A 20,927-nucleotide genomic window follows, 5' to 3' on the forward strand; every position below is an offset into this window, starting at 1 on the left:
TGGATAAATGTTTGCATTAGAAAGAAATTCTGTTACCAAAGGTGGTTTGTTGTTGTTGGGTGCGTGGTTGTTGCTGTTGTTTTTGCCATCCTCCTCTAGGGCACCCACTGCTTTCACCTTCCTAGAATCGCCAAGAATTTGTGGGCAAATGAGAGTTATAATTTTGAAGTGAGTGGGATTTTTAAAAATCTATTTCCTCCTGCTGGTTTTGATGCACCTGTGTGTGTGTGGGGGGGGTGTTTTTGTCCAGTTGGTTGGTTGTAATTCACTTTGGATTTCCTTGGGCAAGATAAAACAACTAACTAATTGATTAATTAGAACACCCTTATTCAATGTGTCTTGCTTCCAGGTAAGTGCATGTTGAGGTTGTCTCACATTATGGTTAAACCCCACACTTTTTATATCTCTTCTATTTAAACTTTATTTCTTGATTGCTGAGAGTTCTAGAACTCTTTTCTCTTTGATTTTCCAAATGACATGTTACCTTACTGCAAAAGGGGGGAAAATATTGCTGTTTTTTCTAAGGTTCTCCCTTTGTTTTAGTTTGGGGCCGGCCTCGCCTATTTTCCTTCTTATTCCTGGCTTAAACGGTCTGAAGAAATGCAAACTCAGCAGGGCTTAGCAACGTTTTAACTCCATCCTTTTCTCTCCTCTTGCAGTAAAGGTCAGAAGCAAATGGGATTCGCAGCTGCATTTCAAATACCTTGGCAGAGGCAAATCTATTCACTCCCCCCCCCTTTTTTCCATTTGCCTGGATACATTAGTAGAACATTTAATGTACATGATTATGAATAACGTTTTCGGTGAACCCCTTCAGCTGTTTGTCAAAAGGAAAGCTTCTCTAAAAAAGAGGGGAAGTGATAGAGCTTTGTTTGTGTGTTTTCCATACAACTGTAATGAGTGGAAATAGTTAAATGTCTCCTCCTTTCAACACCGAAAGCTTGGTTTTGTGGTGGTGCTTTTATACTGTTAAATGTCTGTGTATCCTTGTGTTGCTCATATCATCTCTTTGCCTATTGTATATATCAAATCAACCGATGCTGGAAGTAGAAAGCACTGTTCTTGGTGCCTGAACTGAAGAGACCTTGCCTTGAAGTTCTCTCTGGGAGAAAAATGCCTGGCAGCATGAATTGATTGACATTTGTGGGCCATTTGTGGGCACCGGTGATGAAACTTGCTAGGACAAAATAGACTGGAACACGCTGGTCTTCGCCTTGCAGCGCAGCTCGGATGTACAAACATTGTAGTGTCAGGGTTTACCTCGAAAGCAGGCGTTCCAGGTCATTCTGATGTCTCGCAACGTGGCTGCGTGCACATGGCTGTAGTGTTTACAAACACGATCCCAGAATTCCTGAGGGCAGTTATGTAACAGCTAGCAAGTGCTGTATCACGCTCACTAAAATGACCTGGATCACGGTTGTTGGCGTAGACTCAGCAAAGCAGTTGGGCGGGAGGTGGGGGAAACACACATGCTAGGAAAATGCGCGTTGGGTATGTGAGCACATAACTTCACTCATGCAGCCATTAGCTAGCCTGAATAAGTGTTTCAGGCAATTCAGAATAAATTTGATGGCATTTTCTTCTTTGCCGTAAGCTTCCGCTTCTTCAAGTGCGTAGTGACTTGGAACATTTTATAAAAGTACAAAAGAAGCTTGTGTTGTGACATATTTTTCAGAAAGGACTTGTCTCAGATTCTTTATTAGAATCCATTTGCCACTTTCACAACTGCATTTTGGAAAGAACGGGTCTTGGTGGGGGGGGGAGACTTTCATTCCACAGTTCCACATATGGATTTCATATACAGAAGACTTTATATACACGGAGCCGTGTAATTATCTTTGTGCAATATCAGTTGCGGATATCAGGGTTTTGCACACTTCCATTTTTAATTATGAAGACTGTGGGATCTGCTCAGGCTAATCAACCACTCAGTATGCCATACATTAAGTCTGATGTGTGCCATGAATATCTTAGAAAAGGAAGTGGTGTGTGTAGGGGGAGGGGGGGACAAATCCTACCATCCCACTTAAAGGGGTTGAGTAAAAAAAAAAAAAGGACACAGACTTAGCCAGTTACCCTTCCAATTAAGGACCAAAAGCCTGGGTAAATAGAAGTGGTTTTGCTGGGCCTAAAAACAAACAATGGGGGCTTCAGGGCTGCTGCATGTAAGATAATGATGAAACTGTTGGCCAAAATGGGTCCTTAATTAGACAAACAGTAGTTATTGAGCTTTCTCAGTGTATGCATGATGACAATGAAGAGTGTGTGCTGAGCTATTCATGAGACCACATTTTGTTCCCACCCTGAAGTGAATGCAGAGTTTTACTTTGCAGCTCTGTTAAGAATGTAATGCATATATAATCCTTAAATTGATGATGCCCAATGATAGAACTTCTAGTGTCCTTTGATGAATGAATGGATTTTCTTGCTTTGTTATCTACTACATTTGTACCCCACCTTTCTCTCCAAGGAGCTCAAGGAGCTCCTTTCTCTCCAAGGAGCTACATAATTCTCCCTCTCCTCATTTAATCAATGGTGATTACTCATTGAGCGCAAGGGAGGCTGGGAAGTTGCCCATTGGGTGATTACATGAATCACCATAAGGTTGCATGTCCAATGCAAGGCATTCCCAGAAACACTCTTGACCATAGCTGCCAAGTTTTCCCTTTTCTCGCGAGGAAGCCTATTCAGCATAAGGGAATTTCCCTTTAAAAAAGGGAGAACTTGGCAGCTATGCTCTTGACAATGGGCAGTTATTCAATATACCACATCTTGACAGTCTTTACTGTTCACAAGCAATATTAACACTTTGGGATGTAAGTGAAGCATGGTTTCTTTAAATTTGGGAACAACTGTGGCTCTGTTGTCACGAATTGCTTCTCATTACCTATCTTTTCTTTTGTCCAGATTTGTTTTGTTCAGACTCTCTAGATTTATACAGGCTTTGGAACTGCCATTCAAATCTGTGCTGCATCTTTTTAGTTCACCTCCTGAAACTGAGTTGGCTGCTAATGTGTTTCAGTTCTTGTTTCATACATATCAGATAACCAGTGGCAGATTAAGTATTGCCATCCCATAGCATTTAGCTAATTTTAAATGCTGTCTGCTGCACTCTGCTCACTACACTCTTTTGAAAAATACACTCTGACTAAAACCACAGCCAAACCCTTATAAAAATACGTTGTTTTGAAGTTTTCTTAAGAAACAGACTGGAGGAATAAAACAACCCAATTGCTGGTCTGTGGACCCCAGGAGGTTTGTGTAACCGTGACAGATACCCATTAACTGTCTGTCAAATCCCATTTTTCAGAGGGCATGCTCTCATGTGAGCGCACAGTGCCCAAAAATGTGTGAAGTTGCAGTCAGACGCGCATCTCATGGGAGATCATGATGCCCCAAAACGTGTTTGGAGACCACCGTGCTCTCACGGCTCTGGAAGACACACAACCCAGTTTTGTGCTGGGACTTGCACCATTCACATAACCAAAGCTGCCACCGAGAGATCAACATTTTCAAAAGTAGGGGGTCCATGGCTTGGCTTTTGAAAAAACAGGAAATCTATAATAGTTTGCTAATTGGGAAACACTGTGGTTAACAAGATGTAGTTCCTGACAGTTCTTATTACAAAAGTGCTACGAAAGAAATGCATGCTGTTTTGAGAAAATAACAACAGATGTGACAGTATAATAATAATAATAATAATAATAATAATAATAATAATAATAATAATAATTTATTTATACCCCGCCCATCTGGCTGGGCTTCCCCTGCCACTCTGGTCGGCTTCCAACAAACATTAAAATACATCAAATATCACAGATTAAAAACTTCCCTAAACAGGGCTGCCTTTAGGTATTTTCTAAATGTCAGATAGTTATTTATCTCTCTGACCTCTGATGGGAGGGTGTTCCACAGGGCAGGTGCCACTACCCGGTAAACATATTTCTGTGAGTAAATATATTTCTGTGTGTTGTGACTCGAGATACAATCTGCAGGTTGAATGGATGGCTGTTTCTGCACGGGGAAGAATATTCCCTACATGTAGAAGAGTAGCATGTCAGGGAGAAGGCTAGGCGTGGCAACTTGTTTTCTGTGTGCGGTGTTTTAGAACAGAGAATCAAGGAATCATGGGAGCTCTCACTTGAAGTGTTACAGACAGCTTGTTATTATTTCACCAGTACAGTGGTACCTCGACTTACAAATGCCTCGACTTCTGAAGGTTTCGACTTACGAAGTCCGCAAACCCAGAAGTATTTTCCCCGTGCGCGTGTTCTGCGCATGCAGCAAAGTGCAAAATGGACACTTTGACTTATGAAGGATTCGACTTACGAAGAGCGCCGCAGAACGGATTGCCTTCATAAGTCGAGGTACCACTGTATTATCATTATTGCAAAGCCTGATTAACAATGTGAGGCGGCAATAATAATAATAATAATAATAATAATGATAATAATAATAATAATAATAATAGAATGCTCATGAGGACTTTGCCCCTTGCACTTAGCTGCCAGAGTGCTTTGGAGATTGTTGGGGATTCTACAGAGCTTAATTTTTAGAGAAAAGGATTGATAGATGTGCAGGACATTGGGAAAGAGGTTTCTGCCGGAAGGCAAGCGCTATGTGTCAGTTTAGATTAATATCTCAGAATAAATACAGACGCTGTCATGGGTTTGTCATCTAAACAGTAGAAGAAAGAGAAATCCTGCGTAGCTGGTTTAGCAGAAGCCGCACCTAAGAGCTGAATTACTCTTCCTCCTTTGCTTTTGAAGAAGTGGATCTTAGGCATTTGAGGGCAGACTTGAGAGACTACTTTGTAATTTTGTATCTGCAGAAGAATGTTGCATGAAAGTGCATCAAGGCATGGCAGGACACAGCAGTGGCCCATAGGCCTCTTGAGTTGCTTGACTGATGCAAGGAAAAGTTCCTGTGCTTCAAGCAGAGATTGAGTTCAAGAGGAAGAGAGGATTCCTTTTTGGAATACAGCAGTCTTGAGTTGTAAACCTCTTATTTCTGAAGTACTTCACTGCCGAATGACTCCGGGGTAGTCCTCAAGAAGTGGCGCACCTGACTTTCTGAAAAGAATATATTGCCTTAGATAACCTTACTTCAAAAGAAAAGCGGGGGAGAGAACAGCAATGGGGCAGAAAAGAAGGGAAACTGAAAAAGGAACCCTTTTGCTGGACTTTGAATAAACACTGTGTGTAGAGCGGGACCCGTTGCTTCTAAAGGGCTAGGGTAGAAATCACTCACTGCTTCTATGGGTAGTTAAAAAACAAAACAAAGCAAAAGTTGATAGTACTCCTTCAATAACCAAACAGTATGAAATGTCAGTGAACAAAATGACTACGTTTAAGTACGTAGAGAAGACAAAACGCAGTGAAATAAAACTGCTCAGGACTGCAATACCTCAAGGACCGCCTCTTTCCATATGAACCTACTCGGACCCTGAGACCATCTTCTGATGCCCTTCTTCGTGTGCCTCCTCGAGAGGTCAGGAGGGTGGCAACACGAGAACAGGTCTTCTCTGCAGGGGCTCCCCATCTGTAGAATGCTCTCCCCAGGGAAGTTCACCTGGCGCCTTCATTATACTGTACACCTTTAGTGCTGGGCAAAAACGTTCCTTTTTAACCAGGCCTTAGGTTGATCTGATTGACATCCTATGCCCCTTTAAAATGTGGCTCTTTTTCGGTGTGTGTGTGTGTGTGTTATTGGGTTGTTGTTTTTATTTTGATTATATATATTGTGGTTTTTATGTTGATCTTTTCTGTGAACCGTCCTGAGACCTCTGGGTATAGGGCGGTATATAAATTCAATAAATAATAATAAAAAAATCTAAACTTGAAGTCACCATTAAGTAAAACAGGTTGCTATTTGAATTCAAATTGGTGCTGGTAAAGTATTAAAGGTTCCAGACCTCATACTTTATTTGGAAAGAAGACCTGACATTATGTTGTAATTCTATCCTTCGCAGATGATCTCCTAGTAAATTTATTGTACACAATATGAGACCTTTAAATTTATTCATTATATAACAGTGCAGGAAAGGGACACCTATCTTGTTCCCCATTGCCTCAAACGCTTCTTTTGCAATGCTCATGAGATCTGGTACTTAAAAAGTGATAAAGAATGAATGATTATTAAAATGAAATGTGTTTAAATTTGCTTTTTTTAAAAAAAAAAACACCTTGGAAAATCCCTACTTATGTAGTTTTTGTTTGCTTGCTCTGTGAATATGCAAAAATAATACACACACACTGCTTTTGCAGTAGGTATATTTATGGATTTCTTACACATTTACACATTTATGTTTCTAAAGAGTCAGAACAAACTCCAGGATAACCCATCAGACTTAAAATAAAAATAAAAATCAGGAGAAGTTCTTCTTTGCAGCCCTTTGTTCCCCGTTTTAATATTTCATGAACATGTGATATTGTTTTAAAGCCACGATGGTCTTATGAAGTTTAATATTTAAAGCAGATGGCTGCTTTAATAAGATGGTTACTATGGAAACTGTGCTGTGAATGCGGTGGTTTGTGTAATGTGTGGTTTCCTTACTAAACAGCTGAAATGCTCTTGAAGCAGATGCTAAGAGAAGTGGTATAAGAGAGAATAAAAAGATAACACGCCCACCTGAATGGAAGCTTTTATTTTAAGTGCGTTCTGCTGGAGCTGGACAGTTGATTTTTCTGTGGTTTGCTAAGGATTTCCTTGAAGCTACATGGAGTATGAGTGGAGGTAAGATTGATATTCTAAAGAAAGCTCTGTTCTGCTGCTGATGCATTACTGTACAATAGCTGGACAAATTCTTCGCATGCATACACATCCCTAATTCCAAGGGATGAAGGAAAGAGCTGTACATCCATTCTTCCTGTTGTTGTCGTGCCCTACAAACACAGCAAAGGGGCTGGCTGGGAGAACATATGTTTTGCATGCAGAAGGTCTCAGGTTTAATCCTAGGCTCCTCTCGCTGCTCAAATGCTAAGACTAGGAAAGACCTCTCCAGGAAACCTTAAGACTGCAAGTCAAACAATTCAGTGCTGGTGTATATATACTCTCTGGGTTCTAGGGATTAGGTTAGAAGATGTGGGGGCACTTCCATAGCAAGCAGTACTGCCTATTAATGGGCCACAAATAATGTTGGCAATCCTTACAGTAAATAGGAGTGTTCGGGTTTAGTTTATGTGCACCCATCATTTCCCATGTTTAAGTCTGACAAGCAGCATGTCCAATAACTGTATTCCATTTAATCTTGTACACAGGAGTCCCGTTTGGGTGTTCAGTTCATATTTTACATGAAGACAACCACATGAAGCAGCATGCTGACAATCCCCTTCTCCCCCAGTTTGTGTTTTTCTCCTTTGACTCGGCTACATTAGTCAAAATACAGCATTATAAATGTGTTATAACACTGTGGCACCAAATGGCGCTGTAGAGATGAAATCACAACTCAGTGATATTTTCAATTGTGAGCTTTACAATGGTTTTTTTTTTTTTTTTTGCAGAGCATATTCAGAGCATTTATTTATTTTTAGTCCTTGACAGCCTTCCATGAGTTGCAGGGCAGCATTCTGAAGCAAAGAGATTTTTGTACTCTTGGAGGTTCTCCAAGTGATTTGGGTGGAATCTACATATATATGAAAAATGCATTTTTAAAATGTGTGTGTGTGTGCGCGCGCGCGCATGCGCACAATTCGTTCACCATTGCCATCTAGTGTCACATTTGTATAATGCACATAAAACACAGTTAAAACATTATATTTGCAGTTGTATAGCTAAATCCTTAGAACCTGGAGGCCAGTATGTCCCCGCTGTCCTTCATGTGATCGTCTTCACCCAAGTGAATCTTCGGTAGGGGCAGGAGAACATTGGCAATGTAGACACTGCAGTTGACCATAGCTACTGTTTTCTGGGGTAAGAGAGAAACTACTGTACTTGCAGGTTTGCTTCAAGATTTGGATCTGGAACACAATATCCCATTGTTTCCCAAAAGATGGGTCACAGACAGAACTTCCTAGCACACTCAGTCTTCAGGGACTAGGAGTGGTGGCTAGGATACAAAGGCATCTGCTAGCATTGACTATCATGCCAATGAAATCCTGAGAAACTGGAGGAAGGGATCATAATTATTGTCTTTTAAGACACCAGTCATTCTTATACATGCACTGGAAGAAGCAGTATAGATCTAATTCACAGCTCTCATGATTTTACAGTGCCACAGCACATCTTTGAATGAAGACTAAGAAAAAGGAGGTTTGCCTTTCACTTGAGACTCTACATGCTTGCTCCCAGACCTTGCATATTTTCATTGGCACAATTCTCTTTAGGTAACACAGGGTGTGAATGAAGTGGGAAAGCAGGTAATTAAACAAAGCCCATGCAGTGCTGCACATAGTGTGTTATATATATATATATATATATATATATATATATATATATATATATATATATATATATATATATATATAGACTATGCCATTTTAGTGCCAGCACCAAAGAAATCATTACAGGATGCTGTCTGGCACAACTGCACTGGGGGCAAACGGCTTCATGAACAGTTTGTGCTTTCCCAGAGATTACCTTAAAACTTGCTTGCTGTGATCTTGATGAATGAAGCTGATTATATTGGGTTAGGCACCACATGTTTGAAAGCAGTTTCCGACTCTTGAGACTTCGGAGAATCAGTTGTGGCTTGTTTGTTTCATTTGGTGTCACCAACGTGGCTTGGAAGACACGTCCGGGGTTTGCAAGAGACCACTTGTGAACTGGATCCGTGCTTATCTGCACCAGTGAGAGACTGTGGCTAACAATAGCACCCCTTGTGACCACAAGGACATGCAGTGTAGATGGTGCATGTAAAGCGTTCCTTGGCTAAGATGGCTTTCTCACATCTATATACTTGTGGCTTTCTGGCTGTGCTTGGAGCTTCAGGCCACATCAATCGCCAGCCCTGCTTTCGACCGACTCCATCTTGTCAGAAGAATAGTAGGCTCCCCCCCCCCAAGATTCTCTGCTAACCACCAATTTATCCCACCTTAACCTCAAGGCCTCAATACTGCAATCAAGGCTGAACTGTGGTCAAGTTCACAACTGTACTGCAGAAGCATCAATGTTAGATTTGGGAAGGTGGAGAGAGGGCTCTTGGGCCTGTTGGCGGATGCTCCGAGTTACTTGACGTCACACATGTACTGCCTCCCAACCCGATTTAACTGCAGCTAGCAGGGAAACTTAGTCTGGATGTTCACACATTAGAATTGGAGCATTTACTGTAGGAATTCCATTGAATCTATTTACAGAGGGACAGGCTTGCAGGATCTACTCTATTTCTAGAACTTGATCTACTAGGAGGACGGTGTAGAAATTTTAATAATAATAATAATAATAATAATAATAATAATAATTAATAATAATAAATTTCCAATGAAGTATGTGGATTTGAATTTTCTTCCACCTTATTACGCTGGTACATTGAATTATACGCTGATACAAATCATAATTGTTTGTATTATTTATTAGTATTTTTATTTCAAGATGTCACAGATTTGTCTTTTTCTCTTAAAAAGTCATTGAAGATAGTGAGAATCAATGTATTTTGTGGCAGTTAACGCTAGAAGTGTGAATTGCATCAAGAAACGTTTCTTTTTATTTGCTATAAACCTTCTTCCAGTCAGGTTCACTGAATTACTTGACAATCGTGGCTCCACCTTAATGACTTTATCTAGCTTTCTGAATTGCTTTGATATTATATACCGTAGTCCTGCTCATTGTTAGAAACACAGTTGTAAGATAGCTTACCGTAATCCAAAAGTCTCTGGGTGCAGAAAGACAAGAACACCTACCGTAGTTTCAATGGGAATGGCTTGTTAGTCTCAAGTCATGCTTGAACAATGAATATCAGCAAGACACACACACACAGAGAGAGAGAGAGATTCTTATTGCTTAAGGCCAATGAAGTTTTTTTTTTTTACAGATGACTTGAGCTAAATGCCAGATTTTAAATTATTTGGGACAAATTCAGAAAAGGTACTCGTGGTTGTTGTTTTCACTGCAACAGATGAGGAATCCAATGGAGTACTGTATTATTTGGGACTCTTAATATTACCTGCACTCATATTCTGGCAGTGTTTTTTCATGAAACAATAAAGCAACCTACATGATGCAAGTGTCCTGTCTTGAAGTTTGCTCATAAGTCACAGCTAAAAAGCTTTTCTGACTCCTCTTGCATCACGCATCACTTCAGGGAACAACTAATATGAGGCAAAAATATTCACAGATATCCGAAGAATACCAATTTTGTCCTGAATGGAAAGTTGGCTCATGAATCTCAATTACCAATTAAAAAGAGTAAAATGTCCACCTATGTTTAACCTTTTGGAATGAAAAGAAAAAACATATTACTATTTGTGATGTGGTGCTTAGAACAGCAGAACTATTCAATTAAAACCATTTTAAAGGAAATATCCAAACCACCGTAAGCACAGTTGAAGCTGTTAAAATTGTACTCAGAGATGAAAAAGGCTCTCCTTTACTGAGGTGTGCACCAGCTCTGCATGGGGGCTCAATAATCAAGTGAATTGTGACTGGAAAGTCTTTCCTACACTTCCAGGCTAACGTGTGATGTTAACTCCACCAGTCAGATCGGGGGTCCACAAAGCATCATGTTTTTATGAACTTAATAGCTCTATGTTTTCCCTTTGTTTCTCTAGGACAGGCATCCCCAAACTTCAGCCCTCCAGATGTTTTTTTTATAAAAAAAATAATTTTTATTGGTTTTATAAGATAACACAAACACACACACACACACACACACACACACACACAAAAGGAGCATACAAAACATATCCACCCACCTTCTTTCCCACCCCCCACAAGTCCCCTTCTGCCACAAGAGAATCCTGCGGGCGTTGAGAGTCGAAGGTAGTCCATTTTATAACGGATTGGTGTCCCCCCAGCTATTTACACAAAGTCCCATAACATAAAAGACAAAAAAGAAAGACAAACAAACAATTGGCCCTCCAGATGTTTTGGACTACAATTCCCATCTTCCCCGACCACTGGTCCTGTTAGCTAGGGATCATGGGAGTTGTAGGCCAAAACATCTGGAGGGCCACAGTTTGGGGATGCCTGCTCTAGGTCCATGAGCTTTGCGAAAAGTGAGACTTTCAAAAAATGTTGCCCCCAGAGTAGTGAAGCATTCTAATTCTTGTTGTTAAAAAACATTATCAGGTGGTGGTTGTTGTTTCCAAAAGTTAAAAGTTTCCATTTTTCTCATTTTTATTTTTAATCCTATGATGCTCTGCTTTTACTACTACTACTACTACTACTACTGTACTCATCACAACTTCAGAGGCAACATTTAAGACAGCCGCAAGTTTTAAAACAAGCATTGGAAATGCCAGTGTGAAACTGCAGAGTTTAATTAAGAAAATAAACAAGCAGAAATGTTCTCCCTCCCCTTCTGCCTGTGTGCGGAAGGGAGATGGCGGTGTATTTTATTTCACTTACCGTACTTCAAATTATGGCAAGCCAGTTCTGCTGCACTGGACCTCTTCCCCAAACAGCACTCCGATGGCATCACTGAATGGATACTGAAATGAGAGCATTAATCTTAACTTCGGATTTCAGTATAAACTTCATATAGTGTACTGTTTGGGCAAAAACATCACTCCCTGTTGAGCCACCCCTGTTTTTTTGTAAATGTGCAGGACACTAATAGTTTCCCAATTACGTTTTCGGGCAAGGAGCCATAGCTCAGTGGTAAGGGAGATGCCTTTTATGCTTGTCATAGTCACTTGTGACATCTTCAGCTAAAGGTAGCAGGTGATGGGAAAGCACGAGCCTCTGCTGCCAGACACAACAATAAATCCTGGGCTAGACGGGCAGATAAACTGACCTGCTTTCAGGCGGCTCGGAACACGTGCATTTCCTCATGCAGGAATTGGAGACTTGCAGCAAAAAAAAGATACTTCATGGGTCCATGCTTCCAGGGATTGATTTATGCAACTGCCGACCTCCCTCTTGATAACACTTGACCTCATTTATCATTTTAGTCACGACACATACTTTTCTCTGTCCTTACTTGAACCTGGCAGGCTTCTTTGTCCAAGCCACTGTTTAATGAATTAGCTTGCAGTCAGGCTTATCTGATTTTGAAGAAACTTGTGCATCAATTACAAACGGAATTGTGTTTCAACTGCTGGTCCAAGTCATGCAAATCTAGATCTGTACCTGATGCCCTTCCAATTGAGCGTTCATAGGGTGGTTACATTGGTCAGCATTGCACTCAAGGTAATGAATTATTATCCAAGTTTTTAATAAAGCAACTGCCAAAAAATCTTCTATGATCAGAATACTTTTGGGGTTTTTTTTGGGGGGGGGGGAACCTGTGAATATTACCATTTACCTTGAAGGTAACTAACCTCTAAAGGTTGTTACTGAACTCTCACCAGTCAAAACAAAATATATATTTTTTCTTCCAGTAGCACCTTAGAGACCAACTAAGTTTGTCATTGGTATGAGCTTTCGTGTGCATGCACACTTCTTCAGATACCATAGTCCAGGCATCCCCAAACTTTGGCCCTCCAGATGTTTTGGACTACAATTCCCATCCTCCCTGACCATTGGTCCTGTTAGCTAGGGATCATGGGAGTTGTAGGCCAAAACATCTGGAGGGCCACAGTTTGGGGATGCCTGCCATAGTCAGATACCATAGTCTTCAGTCCATAGTAGTCCAACAGTATTTGCAGGACAGCAGATTAATCACCCCAAACATTTATGTTCTGTGTTCTGTCCTTTATGAAAACACACACAAACACACACTTCTGCGTATCCTGTACATCAGGACAAAAGAGCAAGCCTCTCTCTTCAGATACCCCAATATTGCCAAACTATGAGTAGGGTTGGGCGAATCTGTTGATTTCAGTTTCCCTTGATTTCTCATTTTTCCAAATTTCAGTTCTCCACATTTCCACATTACTTTGAGATTTTATATATATAAAAAAGTCTGTGTGAAAGTCCTCCTTCACAAGTGGCCGGGCTGTGAATGCAGCAGTAGCTCAACTGCTTTACAGAGTCCTGGTGGCAGAAGTGGGGAGTTATTCTATTAGATAAATTTGATGATGATGATACATTTATACTCTGCTTTTTCCCCTGCAGAACTCAAAGTAGCTTACATTTAAAAACAAGAATGGCTATAAACATAGAAGAAACAATCAATTAAAAACAATTAAACAATAATTGAAACTATATGCATATATAAAATCTTGTTTAAAATATACAAATGCATTGGACCCTCTGGATATGAATGTAATTTGTTCCAGGGGTCCGTACGTACCCCAAAAAATCTGCAAGTCGAGGCACCACTTCTGTGCATGCACACGGCACGATAGAGCACTTCTGCGCATGCTTGAGGCGTGCAGAGCACTCCTGCGCATCTGCGCGCAGCAAAACCCAGAAGAATACACTTCCGGGTATGCCGCATTCGCAACCCGAAAGTTACATTACCCAAAGGTAACATAACCCAAGGGTGCACTGTAATTACAATATAAGCAGCAGGGCACCAGTCCTTTCATTGAAAGCAGTCAGTTCCCCTAAGCCTGTCAGAACAAGGATGTCTTCACCAGGACAACAAAGAAGAAGCCAATCTAGCTTCTCCAGGGAGAAAGTTCGAGAATCTGGGAGCAGCTCCCAAGATGGCCCTTTCCCGCACCCCCAACAAATGTGCCTGTGAGGGTGGGATTGACAGAAGCGCCTCTCTTGATAATCCGAGGTTTGTCTCCTAGATGACCTTTTAGAAATGACACCACATTCAGATTTTGCTTGTGCAGGTGAGGCTATGCTAGTCCACTGATTACTTTTTTATTTTATTTTAATAATGAAGGGCAGAGAAAAAGACCCATGCTACCTTAAGTTGACCAGAGGCAGGGCAGATCCAGATGGCTGAGGATAGGGTGGCACCTCCATTGGTTTCTGTATGCAGAGAACACAGAGTCTAAGGACTCAGCTGCAAATAGTGGTACCTTGGGTTACAAACACTTCGGGTTACAGACTCTGCTAACCCGGAAGTAGTACCTCGGGTTAAGAACTTTACCTCAGGATGAGACCAGAAATCACACGGCGGCAGTGCGGCAGCAGCGGGAGGCCCCATTAGCTAAAGTGGTGCCTCAGGTTAAGAACGGTTTCAGGTTAAGAACAGACCTCCGGAACAAATTAAGTTCGTAACCAGAGGTACCACTGTAAAATGTTTTAAGTGTGTTTTAAGTGCAATATGCAATGTGAAACTAGATGGCGATGATGAGCCTTATGGAAAATTCAATGCATTTTCAGAGTGGTTTTTGTATGTGTCTAGATTCCACCCAGGACGCGGGTGGCGCTGTGGTCTAAACCACTGAGTTTCTTGGGCTTGCTGATCAGAAGGTTGGCGGTTCAAATCCCCGCTACGGGATGAGCTCCCGTTGCTCGGTCCCAGCTCCTGCCAACTTACCGTAGTAGTTCGAAAGCACGCCAAAAAGTGCAAGTAGATAAATAGGTACCGCTCCAGCTGGAAGGTAAACGGCGTTTCCGTGCGCTGCTCTGCTTTCGGTGTTCCGTTGCGCCAGAAGCCGCTTATTCATGCTGGCCACATGACCCGGAAAAACTGTCTGTGGACAAACACCAGCTCCCTCGGCCTATAAAGCGAGATGAGCGCCACAACCCCAAAGTCATCTGCGACTAGACTTCACTGTCAGGGTTCCTTTACCTTTTTAGATTCCACCTAAGGTTAGCCAAAGCGTGCTTTGGAGAATTCTCTGTCTGGGAGAAACACAGCAATGTGCTATGGTTGCTGCCTCTGTGGTCTGCCTCCCCGCCCTTCCCATTTCTGTCTTCAACAGTGAGAAAAAAAAAGGAAAGTGCCAGAACTGAGGTAGCCACAGAGCTCTCCCGTATTTGACTGTCGGGTGAGCACACACTGTGAGTGCGCAGAGAGAGAAAGCAGCCATTCGTACTTAATGGCGGTGATAGTTGCAGGTGACACAAGAAGTGATGGGCAAGCCACCCTTATGATATTTATTTTCCCGCCTCCATGGTTTTTAGAGCATTAACGACCACAGCATTCACTGCCTCTTGATTTAGATCTTGCTCAGAAAGCAAACCACAGGAAATGCAAAACCACATTCTCACTTTGTCATGCAGTTGGTTGAAAGTTAGCTCAGAGAAGGAAGATGATTACACAGACTGAGTCAAACAAAACACTATTTCTTTACTCTCACCCTCACAGTATTATGGCTGAATTCCCCCTCCGTTTTCTACTGTCTGGTTCATTTACTCTGCAATCAAGAACACAGGAGTTGGTGTCCAGTAAGATAAATACTTACAGGCTGCTTTTAAACCAGCAATTACTACTATCTGGCAATTTCTGCATACAAAAAAAAAAAGTTCGGAAAGGACTTGATCTGATAATAGTGGGCACATAAATACGCAGCAGGTATACGCAAACTTTTTCAAGAACACATTTCACTTGCACATGCAAATTGCAGTACGTGTATGCCTTATCTTTCACAGTAATGTATCCAATTGTAGGTGGTCCTAAGCAACGCTCCTAGGGATATTTACTCTTAAATTAATCCCATTGGATTCAGTAGGGATTATTGTCAAGTTTATAAGAACGTAAGAAGAGCCTGCTGGATCAGGCCAATGGCACATCTAGTCCAGCATCCTGTTCTCACAGTGGCCAACCTGTGCAAGCCCCAAAGAGCACAGCAGCCCATGTCCCTCCTGCAATTCCCAACACCTGGTATTCAGAAGCATACTGCCTCAGGCAGGGAGCCAGAGCACAGCGGTCATGTTTAGTAGCTTTCATAGCTACTCCATGAATTTGTCTAACCTACTTCTAATCCAAATTGGTGCCCATCACTGCTCCATAATTTTAACTACCTGTATGTCCTGAGGAGGTGCTTTTGTCTTTTCTGAATCCCTCAACATTCTACTGTACTTCATTGCATCTCCACGAGTTCTAGAGTTATGAGGGAGGAGAAAAACTTTTCTCTGTGCGCTTTTTCTATGTCCTGAATAACTGCATGCACTTTTATCATGTCGCCTTCTCTCAAGTACTTGCGCACACGATAGCTTCCAGACTGGCAGCTCCTAGCACTGCTAATAATTTCTATGGTGCTGTTGCTATGTGTGGAATTGCAACTGACTCTTCACTCTTTGGGGATAGAGGGCTCTTTTCAGTTTGTATATCCCCCTGTCTCCTGTCCATATAAGCAGTTATGGTGTGGCTATGCAATCTGGGAAGGGACACTCACCTGAATATGCCATTGCTTTCATCTGTTTTCCCCAAATCAATACACACACACACACACACACACACACACATTCATTTTCTCCTAGAGCACTTTCTAATTTGTGGTAAAGCACTTTTTATTTAGGCCATGCTCCATGATTACAATAACTTCTTTAAGAAGTGGGCTAAGTGTTGGCACTAATTAACAGGTTGCCAGGCAGGGGAAATATGTGGTGCTAAAAGGTGCTGACTGAAAATTATCTAATTCTCAGACCTGGGAACATCATCCCAAAGGACTTACATCTTGTTGTCACTTGATTTCAATATTGCCCAACACCCAGTCCATCACTACATCCAGACACTGCTCTGGGAGGCTGCATGCTCTCACCTGTCTCAGGTGACATGGAGAAATAGATCTGGGATTTATCTGCATATTGACACTGAATAGCCGCTCTCTATTCACTCACCTTTAAGGGGTGCTTGCCTGATGTCCTACACCTTGCAGATTTTCCATGTCCAGCTTCCTTCACCCACACCCTCTCTTCAAAGCTCAGATAATCTAACTCTTAGTGAAATTTAACAGCTGTACCATTTCCCCAGGTGTAGGCAGCCTTTATTCTGTTCTATGGATTCCTGGAGAGAAACCATTTGTCAATTTCACCTCATTTCCCCCCCTTCAACGAGCAGCTGGACTTGCTGCAGTAATGGTGGGGGAAAGTCTTCTCAGTTTCAGTTTGCAAAAATGTCCCCTGCTTCTGTCTAATATATCTGCCCTTTGGGAGAAAAAAAATCCCATCTTCTCCTACACCTGGAGCAATGATGGTAGCCAGAGCTCAAGTGGGAAGGCAGCTGGAATTTCCACAGCAACAGCAGGAGAAGGGAGGATAAAGTTTTCTAAGAAACCACAGTAGCAGGCCTTGTAGTTAAGGGGTTGGGGTAGGGCTATTTCTCCAACGTAACAGTCACTCTCTGAACGCAATGTCTATTGCACGAGAGCTGGAAATTGTACAGTCATCACCTATAGTAGACGATTCAGTGTTAGCTGCTTTTTAAAGTTGTTTCCTGATTCATAGGTCTTCATCAAAAGGGTTGGCTGGCAAAAACTTACAGGCGGGTGAAGTAAATGTTTCATTTCCCCAAACATGAGAGTTTCTTTCTTTTAACTCCTCCACGAGACTGATAGTCATCAAGTACCCTAAGGCAGTGGTTCCCAACAGGTGGTCCGGGGACCCCCAGGGTTCCGCGAGCTATGCCAGAGGGGTCCGCAAGATGCTATTAGAATAAAAAATATATTAAATATATTTCGTATGATAACAGATTTTTTGTTTTGGCCGCTTCCTGCATGAGCAGAGTCTAGCGCAAAACTAGAATTAGAAAGAGGCAGTAGTTCTGCTGTATGCCGTTAGGTGGCGCTTTACAAACACTACTGTTTTGCAAAAAGGCAGCGCGCGCATTCTAAGGCTCACCTCCCCAAGATGCTTTGCGCGCGTCGGCTTCATTTGTGTGCTACTGCGCAGGTACCCTGTCTTCTCCATTCCCCTCCCTCCTCCCTGGCGCGCGCTGCCTCTTTGCAAAACAGTAGTGTTTGTAAACAAAGCGTTGTTTTTCGCGGAAGCTACAGTTCGCGTAGTTAAAAATGGACCGTTGGTTAAAAGGTGGTTCGTTAAAACGACAAAGGCCTACAGATGAAGAGGAAGAACTGTAAAAAACGTATAAATATAAAATATATAAAGACTCTTAATTTGGCTCTCACTTTTTAATTTTAGGATTAGGAATTAATGGGGGTCCTTGTCACAATAGCGGCTCGATGAGGGGTCCTCGAGAAAATTTTGTTGGGAACCCCTGCCCTAAGGGAAAGTTGAAAGGGACTTTGAAGAGAGAGTTCAAGAGAGAGTGGAAGCTTTGAGAGGTAAACTGGTGGAGTCCACCCAGTGAGAGCTGTTTGACAGTGGAAGACTCCCAAGAGAGGTGGTGGACTCTCCTTCCTTGGAGGTTTATAAGCAGAGATTGGATGGCCACCTGTCATATATTATCTAGTTTAGATTCCTGCATTGCAGGGGGTTGGACTAAATGGCCCTCAAGGGCCCTTCCAACTCTACAATTCGATGATTCTGTGATTCCCCACTCCCTTTTCTGAGTGGTGAAAGAACAAGCAAACAAACCAGAGGAAGTGTAAACTCTTTCCTTTTCATGAAAGCCATAAAGCTGACTCAGAACAATCGTTTTTCTTCTTAAAATTTGAGTTCAGCAGCAGCCTGGACAACAATACCCTCCATTTTAATGTCTTCCATATCCGGTTCACATCTCTGGTGTATTATGTACAAGGATTTATTTTCTTCTAGGGATGGGTGTGTACGAGATGCAACAACAGCAGAAGTGCTGGAAGCATCTCTGACAGCTGAGTTATGGGAGTGAGACGATGATTGGAAAAGGGAGCAAAACAGGGGAGGTTTGAGACGGTGGGCAGCCGATTAATGTACATCTTAATGCAGCCCAATCAAAATGGCAGGCAATTTCTGCCAGTCGCTGATGCTTCTGCACAAAAGCTAATAGATTCTCCGAAGCACATTGAGAAAGGGGGAAGCGCTTTTCTCTCCTTTTGTTCCTTTAACAAGAGAGCCTTGGGAAGAATAGTCCCTCACTGCAAACAGATTCAGTGTTTCCAGACTTCAAAGAGCACAGGTTTCTTTACCGTTAACAAGCTTCAGCTTTTGTATCTCACATTTTGCATCGCTCAAAATCCTTTGGGAGTGCTGCTGCATTTACTCAGCATGTTAATTGTAAAACAATGAAGAATTTAGACTTTTGTGGGTGTCTTCTGTAAAATAAAATAAAAAGAGCACGGAGCAAAAAAGCAGGAGGGTGATTATTCATTCTGTGGGGAGTGAATGAGAATGTGTAAAAAACCAGGGACTTCCTTGGAAAGAATCTCAACCTTCCCCACCAAGAAGACCCTAATTAAAATGAGAAGGGACCAATGAAACAATCTGCATCTTTGTTCTTTTCCTGGTTTCTGAGTGCGCACTTTCTTGTTTCTGTCTTCATTGCGGGCAGTGCTTTAATTTCACACCAACCCTCTTGCAAGGGGTACCACCTGCCTGCTTTTATGAAACTGTTGAGCAACTGAAAAATATTAGGTTCACTAGCTCAGCCTGGAGGCATAATAAAAATACTGAAAGTCCTTCTCCCCACCACCACCTCATTTTTAGAAAAAAAGCTATCTGTAATTAGGGCTGCACTGACTGTTCATCCATTAATATGTTCAAAGGGTGGGAAAATGGTGCTTTTGGGTGCTTTCAGTCACTATTCTCACTGCTGCATCTGTGTGTTTGTTTGTTTGTTTGTTTAAGGACTGCTTCCTATGGTGATCCCATCCAAAACCAATTGCCCTCATTCTGATTTTTGTTTTTAACGTGTTTTTCCACCTTTTTATGTCTTTACTGTTTGGTTTTATGTTCTAATTGGGGTAAGCCACTTTTGATATATTTTTGTGGTACAATGGTACACACACAATGTGGTACACACACACACACACACACACACACACACACACACACACACTAAATAAAATTCTGAATATCCCCCCTCCAGTGTTGACAGCAGTAGCCCAGTTCATATGTTCAATCTAGGTACAATGAATGTGTTGTTGAGAGAGGTTTGCTTTGCTCCTGACGTGGTCACATTTAGCTGGTTGTGTGAACAGACCCAACACATCATTTACAGGATGCACAAAAGTAGGATACATTCATAAAACCAAAATCCAACTCCTCAGAATGTACCCATTCATGATACACACAGGTCCTGCTATCTGCCTGCTTGTTCTGTGAAAATTCATCTATCCAAACATAAATAATTATGCCCAAACTTTGCTGTGTACACTGCACATTCAGCCAGAGTTTGCCCACTTCCTCCAAAATAGCAGATTTTTACCACGTAGTGTTCTCTTGCTGCAAGCGCATTTGGGTCCAGCTCCAGGTGACCTCATCTCAGCAGGTAACCCATTCGGTACCGCATAAGCCAACAGGGGCAATGTTATGCAGTCAGCTCTAATACTGATAGTAAGGTTGTGTACACATAACGAGAATCAATGGAGACTTTCTTTGTAGTCCGCACACAAACTAGATCTATTGCGTATTTTTTTGCCCCTGAAATGTGCTTAAGAAACTGGTTTCATTACAGAAATTAAAACGTGTTGTAGACTGATGATTTCAGTGTGTCCATTTGAAAATAGATGTTGGTGGTCTCAGCTACTAGGATCACAATCTTCTCTTCCTTCTTCATGTACGTCTGGGCATGAACAGAGAGGAGAAAACATGTATGGCCTAATCAAGGGGGCGTTCGAAACTAGATTGAAAGCAGCAAGCTGTGGATGAGCATGAAATTATTCCAGATTGGGGAAAACTGTATTTTTGTGCTATAAATTGATTAGTGTGTTTGCAGCCTCAAGTGCAGCAGTTGTTGTATCTGAAATCTTTCTTTCTTTTTCTTTCTTATTGCATCAGAATATTGATCTTCTTTTTTCTTCTTTTTAAACATTTTTTATTAAATGTTTATTAAATATTAGTATATGCAATGTCTCTTTTTTCAAGTTACATTTTCTACAGATCAGTTTCATTTGTTGAGACATTAGTGGTACATTAGGAAGAAAAGGGGAGAAAGAGGTGGG

At 41.7% G+C, this 20,927-nt stretch overlaps 1 protein-coding gene across 2 annotated transcripts in view; it reads left to right on the top strand.

The window, feature by feature from the left end:
* Window positions 1–20,927, top strand: part of TET2 (tet methylcytosine dioxygenase 2) — a 72,208-nt gene that overhangs the window by 14,004 nt on the left and 37,277 nt on the right. The gene's annotated exons all lie outside the window — the stretch shown is intronic.

Source organism: Zootoca vivipara, chromosome 9 (genome assembly GCF_963506605.1).
Source record: "Zootoca vivipara chromosome 9, rZooViv1.1, whole genome shotgun sequence".
Lineage (NCBI taxonomy): Eukaryota > Metazoa > Chordata > Lepidosauria > Squamata > Lacertidae > Zootoca > Zootoca vivipara.